Genomic DNA, 13079 nt, shown 5'->3' on the forward strand with positions numbered 1-13079 from the left:
AAACCGATGCATAATCATTATCTTCAGACATTAATATGTAGATGTAATACCTAGTATTATTTTTATCCCTGTATTATATTAAAATACAGATGAGCTGTTCACCTCTCTCACTTCATCGAACAATAGCCTACTTCGAATGACCTTTTACTGAATCTTTCTAAATGTAAAACTACTAACTTTGGCATAAGGCAATAAAATAACTTGAATATCCTGTTAGGATGATACGCATTTTGATCTGTCTTCAGATTCTATGGTAAAAACGATGTTGAATTTCATTTATCTTGGTGTATGCGTTTCTTCTGAACTTTGTTGATCTTTGCATGTTTCGTTACGACTGAACACACATTTTTTCCAAAGTATTATATAAAGATACTGTATGTTTTGGGACTACTACACAATTGCTTTAACGATTTGTATATTCTTATATATTACTTATTATCCTATATTATTACCGAATATTTCTACGTGGGCATTCGCGAAATGATTTCGCTGTGTTGTATAGAGTATTGAAGACACTTAGAAAAATGTGTAGTGAATCTTTTGATTTTAATATATGTTTGTAAAGAGATATATAAAATGGTACAACCAAATGATAAATGTCACTTTATTAGACACACACAGTCCATTCCATTTCCATCTTTCTTTTTATTGGAACATGATGCAGGTACACTGAAATTTATGCGCCTGAACAAAAGTACCAAAAAATGAGTAAAAAATATCTACCTTAAGACGAAAAATTTGTAAGAACTAATATAACCAACATCCCATTCTCCTGAACATGAAAGATATTCATTATTTTAACATTCCTTTTTCATATAGAATTTCTATTATATATATAGCCACACTTACGAAAAAATAAAATAAAAGTATACTCAGAATTCCACATTCTACTAAACATGTGAAGCTAAGTAATGGGATTCGTATTATCATTATATTTTACTGTTCAACATTTGGTGTATTTACAATTGATGATTGATCGCTTGGTAGTGACCAATGTCATGTGTGTCAGGTCCTTCTTAATACAGCTCGAATCCTATCGACCGATTTGCAATGTGGCCACTAGTCTCGGTGATTCGACATTGCGTGCAATATGTTGAGATAAGGTGATGTTTGGACGTAGTCAACTGGAAACCCTGGACCCAGGTTTCGTGCTATTTGACACTCGTCAGCAAGGTGTACCTATAGTCTTAAGGGAACTGATGTTCCCTGGGAAAATTGCGTTTATATTACTACCAACATGCTTCATGTTTGCAAGCTCTGTTGTACTGGCTTCGTAGCCAATTTTCATTAATAACCAATGTCAGATGAAAAGCTAGTGAAGTCCAAGAAGCAGACAATTCTACATGTATTCAATAACACGGTTACAACAGGATAAACTCACACATTCTAGCTACTACCAACCTGAAGTGTAGAACGATTATTGATGGATAATCACCTGACACCATACTTGTTGATTTTACGGAAGATATTATCCTACTAGAACTCTGAATTATCCATCTTAAGGTTGATCAACAAGCGAAGCGTTCGGGATTACGGTCACCCTCATATGCATATTAAAATATAATGCTGCATTACTATGGTGATAGTCACATAAGTAAGAGGAAACGATATGTCAACAATCTATTTTTAAAGCCGTGAAGTTTTACTAAGGAATAACCAACTCGAAATAGTAAAAGTCGGATGCTGTTTAAGCCAATAAACAATATTTTAAGTGTTAACTTAGGCTTTTATATCAAGAATTCTGAGAATGTTTTAGACATGTGCGAATTTCAGGTTAATTATAGAATCCAAGACAATAATGGTTGGACTGTTTTGCGCAAAATTATGTATACAATCATCAGTTATTTTATCTCCACTTAATATTGCGGTCATTGATCTTCAGGTCACACTAATATAAGTTTTGTTCCCCGACGACAACGGATGCGTATAATTATAATTTCCGTTTAGTTTCTATTCACATGGATTTTTATTGATAAATGAACTTCATAGTGATGAAAATCCAACTAAATAAATATACCACCAGTTACTAATCAGTGACAGTCCAGTTTGAGTATCACAACCGAGCATGATATCAATCGGGGCTTAAATGTCCATGTACTTATTTCTTTGAATGTGATACTGTGAGATACAGGTTTGAATCCCGTCTTAAATAATATTTCTCTCAAGACTACAAATGAGTGAAACCCAGTCCATAGTCTAGTTTTATGGCTTTCTGTTGATTATTTTCAACAACTGAACATAAAAAAATATATATTTCAACCATTCGTTTTAAACATCATGAACATGGTAACCAATTATCATGCTCAAATCTATGCACTAACGATAATTATTACTATTGATTCGGAATTATCTATACAAAAACCATTCAAATCCCTTTATTTTATTAATTTCCCGTTCAACAAATGAAACCTTGTCACGATAAATAAAAAAATGACTGAAATTTAAAGCCTAAACTTTCAAATAAAGTTGGTAACTAAATTATTTTATTCATTTAAAATTTAACCAATCAAAAATTTAGGTGTATGGACACACTGATCACTGATTGGTCAATTAATGAATTTCTATTTATTTGATGAAAAAAATTATGAAGAAAAAATCAGCATCTCTTTTTTTCGTTTTTCACTTGTCATTTCAGTTTTACTCAATATAAGAATTGTTCTCATACTTATTGTGTTTATGTAATTCAATGCTTTTGGTATGGATAGAAAAATAAAACAATTACAGATGATTATAATTATATGAAACTTTATATTGTTCAACATGTCCGTTAGATCCAATTATTTGTTAACTGAATAATAATTAAAAAAAATATTTACATTTTCTAAAAAAAGAAAAACAAAAGTTTATAGAAATTAATCATATTCAGTTATGGTAAGTCATGTTCTTGGATGTTTATTTTCTTAAATTTGTTTTACAATTTAAAAGAATAGAATGACTGAATTGTATTAACTATTGTTTGTAGTTTATTCATGTTTGTTACTAACAGATTGTGAAGTGATTTATCTGATGTTTGAATAATTCTTTTTTCTGGTTAGCGTTTTTTAGCGAGTTAGTTTTTTACGGGATGGGGTCGCTAACCCCATGCCCAACCCTCCTCCTTTATCCAGGCTTGCGACCGGCAGTAGCCCCCGGAGGGACACCAGGCGGAGATGATTTATCTGATGTAGTCTAGTAAAATAAAAAAATTGTTTATATCGAAATTGTTATCAAATTAGTTATGACTGATAGTCTGAATGTTATATAGTACTGAACAATATAGCAGGATGAATATTCTACTTGGTAATAAATATCTGTTTATGTAATATAGGTGATAGAAACTTACTAAAATTAGAACTATCAAGAAACTAGTAACAAATATTAGCAACGATAGGAAGTTAGTACTTAGCAATCTAGAATAATTGAACTTTCAATAAATTCAGTCGTCCACAGAGCTGGTCTAATTTTTTAAGTGAAATGCTCGTAATAAGTTTGATTTAAATATGATTAAACAATTCACTAACTGATCTCAAGCTTATGGCTTAAAATGATACTGAACGCAGGACAGGACTTATGAGTTGCACACTAAATATACTGTTTCTGTTTTTCTTGTATCAGAATTTAATATTCTACATTTATATGTTTAATCTCATTGCAATACAGTACGATTTCTGTTTAGGGAAGACACCAACTAACTTCAAGATAATATTTTATAGATTATATTGTGAAAATGTGAACTTTGGATTTAATCATATCAGAACTAAAACAACTATGGAACAGTGATATTCGTTAATATCTTTGTCATATTGCTAATTACCAGAAATTCTAGTACATATATCAATGAATACAGACTCAGTTGATTAATTCCACTGTTACTGATTTAATATTTGAGGTCCATGTGTTCAAGTTTTTCGAGTGTTAAAGATGTTCACCTTTAAAAAATTCATTTTAAGACTATTTAGCTATTTTCTTCTTTCTAATTTTCCATTAGCATGAAAGGGAGAAATTTTTGTAAAAAATCATTACATTTGATACTCATTATAGTTTATGTCAATTTACTGTAAGAGATACACATTACGTTGTTTTAACTCTTTATTTTGCATACTTTATAATTCTTCGAATTATCTTTTTATACAAAGGATACAGTTAAATCAAATCTATCAGTTAGATGTATTTTTCTTGAATATAACTAATAGATTTATAGTACATCACACACAATTATATATCTTCAATTTACACGATATGTAAGTAAACTAGTCAATGAATTATTTAGTTTTTTACTCTATCAAACAATCATTCTATAAGCATTGAATTTATTTGACCAAAATAAATATCATTTATTTCCCAATTAATATAAATACATAGACATTGCAAAAACTATAAATCAGGTACATATTTATCTGTTTAAGTGTTTCATTATTGTTTAATTATTCCACGGAAAAAACAGAGACATGAATCATTATAAGCAGTAGAATATAGAACGCGCTTTTTGTCCTATTTGGAACTCGTCAGCTGGATGTGCCTGCATCCAAGAGTTGATGTTGACTGAAACGAAACACATGTCCTGGATCCCACTGCCAGCCACCATCCATCTTTCATTATAAAATTCGTGACTTAGAGGTAATCCACACAGGATGCACAAATACCAGTATGAGACTGGTCATTTGCAGTTCTAAACATCAACGGGAAGATTTAAACAGCTAATACAAAAAATGAATTAGAAGCACGAATAGTTTGAATGATTACAGCTCTATTAAAACAAAATATTGTATGATATTTATCACAGTATTTGTATTCATTGGATTTCAGATTATAATACACAGCCATTTTTATCTCGTCTATTTATCTGAGATATCTGTGCTACAAAGATTAACTATGTTACAATGACTATTGAACATTATTTCTTAAAACGAAAAAATGATGTAAATGTTTATAATCATGTTTGTGTACAACAGACTGAATGCTTTTATAACAAAAATGCAATTAATAAAACTGTTTTGTAATAAGATTTGATTATTCACGGCTACTCAATAAAAGTTGACAAATGAATATGTCATATATATAAATATATATATTAGCGTCGGTTCCTATGTTAATCCCATATAGCTTATTCTAGCTTCTAGATAGGCCAATTTATTCATTCTCCTTGAATCAGTTTTGACATTGTCACTTATTCACTTATCAACCTTGACTATTTTTATATGAGCTATGTGTGTGCATGTCGTATCTTACTCATTACATGTTTGTAACTTATTTTTGTGACTATAAATATCGGTTAACGCTTGATTAATTTGAGTCGGCTCATACGCCTTCTCTACTGCACGTCATTTCGCTTCATTCGCCTCGTCCATCTGATTGTTTGATCAGATCAATGAGTGTACAAAATAAACGTATTCAAAAAATCCATTCTCTTATTTGATTTATTAAATTCCGTTATCAACTAGGGCGATTTAAGTCAATTATATACGAGGATTGGCAACATGTATATATCAATAACAATTAATCATACGATCGATTTGGTGTCATATCTTGGGCCACTAAAATATAACTTAAACAATACATGAGAAATATGTTTTAAAATTGAACTGAATACGTATGTGCGATTAGTTCTTTTTAAACTAGTTATTTCATGCCTGATATAAAAAATTACAGAAATTTTGTATTAATTAGACATGAAATAATTGATAACATTTGACAATATATAGTAATGTGTTCATAAGTTGTTGAATATGCATATATATGTGTGTCTTTAATGAAAATTTCTCACCGTCAGTTTCACCCTATTAAACTTAGATCTATTCCCAATTATTAATTGAAAGCGTTTAAAATGAATAGAATTGAACAATTCTAGTATTTTCTATAAAACATCTAATAATGATTAATAGTTCTGGTGAAATGAACGCTTCATACATCAGAAAAACATATCGCAAATATGACGAATTTCAAATCTTTATAACAATGGGTATCCTATGATATTTCAATAAATAATTAGTTAACAAAACGTTAATAAGACTAGAGATTCATTTTTACTAATACTTAATTCAGTTAATTGTTTGACTATTTAAATCATATGAATTCCATAGAAAATAAAATGAATAACAAGATGTATTTTGATGATTTATATTGTTTTATAATGATTTCATTAGATAAAATAATGTTAGAAATTCAATTTTATATCAGTTTTCTCAAGATTGAACATACTCATGGCTGACAACTAATAAATAACATGAAATATAGGTTTCATGTTAGCTACCTCTAACCACCCCGAAAATGCATTTTTATGTAGAATAGATGAGTTATAGCTAGAAGAGGAATCTTAAAATCGGTTGAATGTAAATACATTCCAGTGTTGATACTCATATGAGGACTCTTATTCAGTACCATAAGACTCAAATAGCCTCTGTGTCATCAAGCTAATGAATGTCCAAATGGATGAAAGACAGCTCTTGGGCTCCGCTTCCAGCCACAATGAATCTGTTCTAAATCACTTCTGTATCCAGGCCATTCTCAAAGGACACGTATATTTCTTATGAGACTGATCAAATTTCAGTTTTAATATCAACAACGGTACAAATTCAACTCTTCTTTATAATGGGATACATACATATCTATCTAGCTGACCTAGAAAACTGTGCAACATTTACAATTAATCCATTGAATATTGTTTAAAAACGAAGAATAAACATTAAGAGAATAATTTTATCCTCCTTTAGTTTGTGAAGAAAATAGAAGAAATGCTATAAAGAAAAAAATTTTCCACACATTTTTTATATACATATATTTATGTATCTAAGTGAAAATTTAAAAAAAATAAAGCACAGAAAGGATAGATCAAAGTGATAATTCAAATAATAAAATGTGAGATTATGACTGAAGAAAATCCTAATCAAAATATGCAACAATGAGAGGAAAAAATAAAAAAATAAAAAAACGGAATTCTCTCTCTATTTAATTCATTTACTTAGTTCATCGGTTTTAAATTTAAGAAAAAAATTCGCATCTTATCTAAATTTTATTTTGTACAAAGCGCTCTTTATTATTAGTATTATTATTACTATTATCAATAGATTTCTGATTTTAAATTTTCAGAGGGAAAAACCTGCCAGGTAGAAATTTTTTCCACATCTCATTTCATTGTTACTGATTTTTCCTATAATGAAATTAAATCTTAAATGTTTCCATATATATTCAAACCGAGTTCATTTTAGATGTTACACTCAGTTTTGTTTATTCTATTTGTTATAACTTGTGGCCCTGTGCCCTTATCAATATATGATGTAATGATACCGCAAATTAGAGAACAGTGATAATGAGACTATAATTCATGATCAACGTTTGAGCGATGTCCTAGTGGCCTTAAGAGTGTCTACCTAATAACTAGGACTGAATGAGGGTTATGAACCAGTGTGAGGAATTCGAATTATGATTTATAGTTGATAGTTAAGGTTAGATTTAGAGTTATCATCACGAACTGACATCAGATATAATGACAAAACTCTATTTTAACCAAATGGATGAGTGAATTTTGCACCAAAATCCGAAACCTGTTATCTTATACCTGATTGCCTTGTTCATAAATAATAGTTTCGCCACAGTGATTTATCAACCGAACCGATGACTCATAAAACCCGTACGAGAAGTCTAGAGTACTTATCAATCCTTCTTCCCGACTAGCCCGGGCTGTTGGAGTTCAGAACACTAATCACAGCCTCCGCGATATGAACTATGCATATCAAACATACTGGGTTTATTTACAAACCAAAATAACATTTATACAAGATCTGATCTGTGAATCTGAGAGACTGTATATAACAGACTGGGCATAACTGAAGAACGGTAATTCTATGGGTCAAAATAAAGCTTTTACTAAAGGGAATATAAATATGCATAATTTAGCTACTTAATAATTATACTATATATATATAGTATTAGTCCATGAATGGATCCCAGCAGTTACCATTCAATATTCTCGTCGGGATATAACATTATTCGATAAAGAATATAAAATTAAATACTATTATCAATGAAATATATGTTGTGAAAATAAAATTTTACAAACTGTTTATCATAGTTTATATTTCATTCTCCACTTTTTTGAAAAAAATAAGATTAACTAATTCTTTTTTATTTAAAAAAATTTCTGGTAATTAGTATCTTAGTAGTCAACCCATCTTTCATGTAAATAAATCAATATTTTAAGAGAGAGATTTTCACTGGTTAGTGACTTGACACAAAAGATTGTGACAATTACCTGACATGTAACTTATTTTAATTTTGTGTACAGTTTGTGTTTCTAGTTGAATGTATTCTTTTGAATAGAAAGAAAAAAAACAACAAAAATTAGCCGAGATTAACTTTAAAATTATTGCAATTGAATCTAATTGGTTTACTCAAATCAAAGTTTTAATATTTCTGAATGCAATTTTCGATTAAAATATTTCAATATGTGGCACACAATTATTTTTATGTATAGGCTGACTACTTATCTACAGTAATGTCATGGTATTTAGGCAGTCAAAAGCCTGAAGAAGTTTGAAATTACTAATAGCTATTGAAATATATCATATCGAAGTTTCCATTTATTGTATTAAAAATAATCCATACTTTTCGGTAAGTTTGAACGATCGATACTTACTTACTTACTGAAATCTCATGTTTTTCTTAGGAGATAGATTACTGACTAATGACCTCTAATCACTTTAGAAGTAATCGTTGATCCTATTTAACTGGTCTCACCTTACGAGTTTGTATTCTATTAATATCAGTTGAAAAAACACTTAAAACTAGGAAAAAAACTAGAAAGATGTTTCGTTCAACTTTGCTGCTTCTCAGTAGTATATATGGATGATATAGCATATTTTTCTAGTTATATATGTTGCTGTTGAACCATTTAAATCAAATCTATAAACTTGTTGAAATCTTTATAATATAGTGAATTTACTGTGATACCACTTTTTCTTAAGACCTATCATGAAACTGTTTGATTTTACATCTTATGTTTTCTTCTTTTCAATTATTCATTCATACGTAACTGTAACATCCCAAAACTTTTTCATGGATCAAAATTTATTTAGTTTATGATTTTAATAAATCCATTTACGATTTCTATGTAAAGTCACATTTTAAAAATGGTAAAGTATTTTTAATTTTTGGCATCAAATTCTTATAATAAGTTTCAACACAATCGAATTATGGACCTATTGGAATCTTGAAGTTGATAAAGATATAGAGGGAAGTGAATGTGTTTCAGACATTATTGATTTAGAAATCATTATTGAATTGAATGAATATGATGTAAATAGTTTAAAGGATATTTGTTTTTAATGCATAGAATTTATTTGGAGGTTATAGAGTTTCTACAATTTAAATCACAAATTGGATAAACCACCATTAAAAACCAGGAAGCATTAAACATCGGTTGCCTACAAGTATGGGCTCCTTAGCAGTGGAACCTTATACTTTAGACTACAGAGCCGGAACTCAGTGGTTTACAATGATAAAGGCCACTCGGTTCGCACTATTTCTTGACTATCTTTCAATGGCTGTGGCAAATAACGTTTTGATATCCGAAATGTATGTAACTCCGCTAGACATGGTATCTCACTTGGACTCCATAAACTACATCTCGCAGTTATTGAGTACTGTGTACCGAAACTTTATTACTATTAGTAATATGAAGCTGTGGAGATATGTACATTTTCGATAGACAATGGGGTCATAGAAGAGTCCCATTTTAGGATAATCTAGCTGTCTATTGCATCCTAATTTTCATCGGTTGTCCAAGTAGGACCAGTTAGTGATGTAACGAATTAATTTGAAGATTATATAAAATGAGAAGCTTCATCATCCGATAGTTAACTTGTATTCAAATGACAAAGGTTATCAATAGTTCATTTAAATGTAAAACATTGAGGTAGAATGTGTTACTTATTATCAACAATCACCGATTATGTTACATAATCGCTAGATTTCAAAGTCACTACATATTTATTAGTAGATCTATTTAGCTAGTTTAATTACATCTGTGAAGTACCTTATCTAACATGTATTATCTTTGAATTGTTTACATTTAAATGGCATCTTGATAGAGGTTGCTGTTCTTTTCAAAAAATTCCAAGATTAACATTTAATGTCGGATTCAGGTGTAACAATAGTGTAGGAACTAATAATTCTATTCTTTGTTAGTTATTCTTAGATTTCTAATCCATCTTCTTATATGATTTTGTCTGGAATAATATTTTGTCAACTCTTATTTGTTGTATTAATTACATCGACTTTTGTGACATTCGGGTTGACTCTTCACAATTAAAATTCCTAATATGGTAGTAGAAATCTAGAATTTTTTTCTTGTTAGAATGTTATAGTTTTACATGATCAAAATGTTTAATTTATCAACTTGATTTCATTGTCAGCACCATTAGTTCATTTGTAAATATAAATAAGATTTTATGTAATTGGTTACATGTTCTGCTGACATTGAATTATTCCTAAAATGTAAACATACACTTAAAGGAAAAATGACAAAGATACATCCATTCTCAGTCTTCAGTTTTAGCATCAAGTTGATTTGGTTACTGTAAAAACAACTTCACTGTAGTTAATATACTTGCTTAAATGTTTGTCAGTCTTCGTTAGAATATGCAAACTTGTGTGTATCACCTAGATATAGATATATGAAGTCATATATAGACTCAGTAGATAAGTGGATAACGCGTTATATGTTTGAAATGAAAAGTATTATGTTCGAATTCAGTACCAAACATTAACTTTGAGATGCAGGTATATCCAGCTGAACAGTTCCAGGATAGGATAAAACACTTGGCCTAGTTTCTAATACTGGCCATATTACATCTATTCGATGAAAAAAGTCACCGTAGATCACAAGGGATTTACAAAAATGTGTACTCACTCGAGTTTAACTTTCTTCTACTGTTCTTTATTTAAATACGGTTTTTGATAATGATAGTTTAACTCAACATCTTTAATATTCGTATAATCTATACTTTAAACAAAAAGTTTAAAGCATAAACACCAAATATCTGATTATATGATATAATAACCATTTTCGAGGTAATCATTATGAGTTCAAAGATTATTTTAATTAGGCACCAATTTTAATTACTTAACTATCGAACATATGAGTGGATTACATAGTTCTTTTATCAGTGAAACAAAATAGACAACTCTACAAAGAAAATAACTTATGGAAGTCAAGTATTATGTAGAAACAATTTAGTTATTAAATACATCGCGTCATTTTTTTGTACAGAAAAAAAAGACTAAACTTATATTAGATTATTTTTTCAAACTGTAAGTGATTTTCGAATTAGATAGATTCATTTAGTTTGCTTATTACAATGATCTCTATCTTATTACTTCATTTATCTAATTTAATTATCATTATCGTTTTGATAAATGTTTTCAGCATAGAGTAATCGCTTCAAAACAAATTCACTTTCTCTTTACTAAATCAAGAATATTGCAGAAATCATGGATCGATCGAAGTTAGGCAGACATTGAATACCCGAAAGAACTGGGCAAATGGTTCTTCTAAGTGTGGGGTTCCACAGCAGTGCACGTTTACGATCCCGCAAGTGGGAATCGAACCCAGGACGATTGATCACGTACGCGACTGCTTAACTTCTAGACCAATCAGCCGATATACAACTGTGTAAATATCTAACTAAAATCAGTACACGATAATGAGCGACTATCTTCCATTGTCTTCTATGGGTAGCTTACCAGATACAGTTTAGCTCCACTGGTCACGGCTTTCCTCAGAGCTACTGAAATGTCCTCTAGAAGCTAATCACTGGTGAACACACGATAATTACCACTATGTGGTTAAGAAGATGGTTGAATTTCATCGAAATCCTGAATCACAAGCAAGACTAAAAGTTTTGGGTTCGACCCTGTTGGGATATTCAGGAAAATATCCCAAAAATTATCCTGTTAAGCCTAATGCTATCCTTGGACATGGAATGGTATCATCTTATTGGTCAATATTTGTTTAACGTGTCATTTTCCTACTGGCCATTATTGTACAATGTTATTTTCTATTTTATGGTACGTTGTGGTCTGCTTGACTGGTATATAAACAAAGTATGTTTAAAATATAAGGATTCATATATCCGAGGCTGTGACTTGTGTTCTGGACTCAATTGACTGGGCTAGACAGGGAAGCGAGATCAATCAGAACCCTAGGTCGTTCTACGTGTTTGCGCGTCTTTGGTCCGATCAATAGTTCGCTATCCCTTAATCAGCATTATTTTCACAGTTATAACAGACCCTCACTTACTGAGTTGTGGACATTCATTGTTGAGATGGCCCACACTATCCAGTGCTCCCAGGTTTTTAATGGTAGTCTAGCTAAGATCACTTTGTGGTTTCAGTGAAATCCAATTATCTTCACAGACCTACACTTACAATTCATGTACAATTTCCTCTAGAAATGTCTCTGAATGTACGTGAATTTATTTAAACCATAATAATTGGAGGCTTGTTCAAATCATGTTATTCGTGTAAATAATTTCACTTGATGAGGTATTGTATCATGTAAATTAAGTATATTATCATATGCGACAATTTATCATTTAAAGGTGTTGTTGTTCAATATTTTATAGAGATCTGAGTCATATAGAAATAATATAACATGGTGGCTAGCAGTAAAATCCATGACGTGAATTTCGTCAAGTTTGAGACTCGTCACCTGGATGTACCTGATCAATTGTAGTCCTAAACATCACCAAAAAATTCAAACAACCAATACAAAAAAGGAGTCATTTTTTAGTGTTTAGGTATTTTAAAGAATTTTAGTTTGTAATTTATTTCATACCCCCTATCATAACAAATTAGCTTATACAACTGTAACTGAACTCAAGGATATCGTTTATTAATGTAATTGTGATTCCAAACTTTAAATATCCTAAATACTTGCCAACTTTTCTAAGCTTACTTATCTTTTAACTTACATATAATATTGTAACAATTTCAAACGATTTATCGTTTTGAGATAAGCCCAAGGGTGCAAACGCTGAACCTAACTATATACAATTATTTAACCATTAAGGTTAATGTACACCATAAACTAGTTTGTATATGTG

The 13079-nt window shown here is 30.2% G+C and overlaps 1 protein-coding gene across 1 annotated transcript in view; it reads left to right on the forward strand.

The window, feature by feature from the left end:
- The first annotated feature begins 2712 nt into the window (after positions 1–2712).
- The window catches only part of MS3_00007738 (uncharacterized protein), a 63855-nt gene continuing 53488 nt past the window's right edge, over positions 2713–13079 (forward strand). Inside the window, exon 1 of the mRNA XM_051216063.1 lies at positions 2713–2871. The gene's annotated coding sequence lies outside the window, so the exon portion shown is untranslated. The remainder of the gene's footprint in view (positions 2872–13079) is intronic.

This window comes from Schistosoma haematobium, chromosome 4 (genome assembly GCF_000699445.3).
Source record: "Schistosoma haematobium chromosome 4, whole genome shotgun sequence".
In the NCBI taxonomy this organism is placed as follows: domain Eukaryota; kingdom Metazoa; phylum Platyhelminthes; class Trematoda; order Strigeidida; family Schistosomatidae; genus Schistosoma; species Schistosoma haematobium.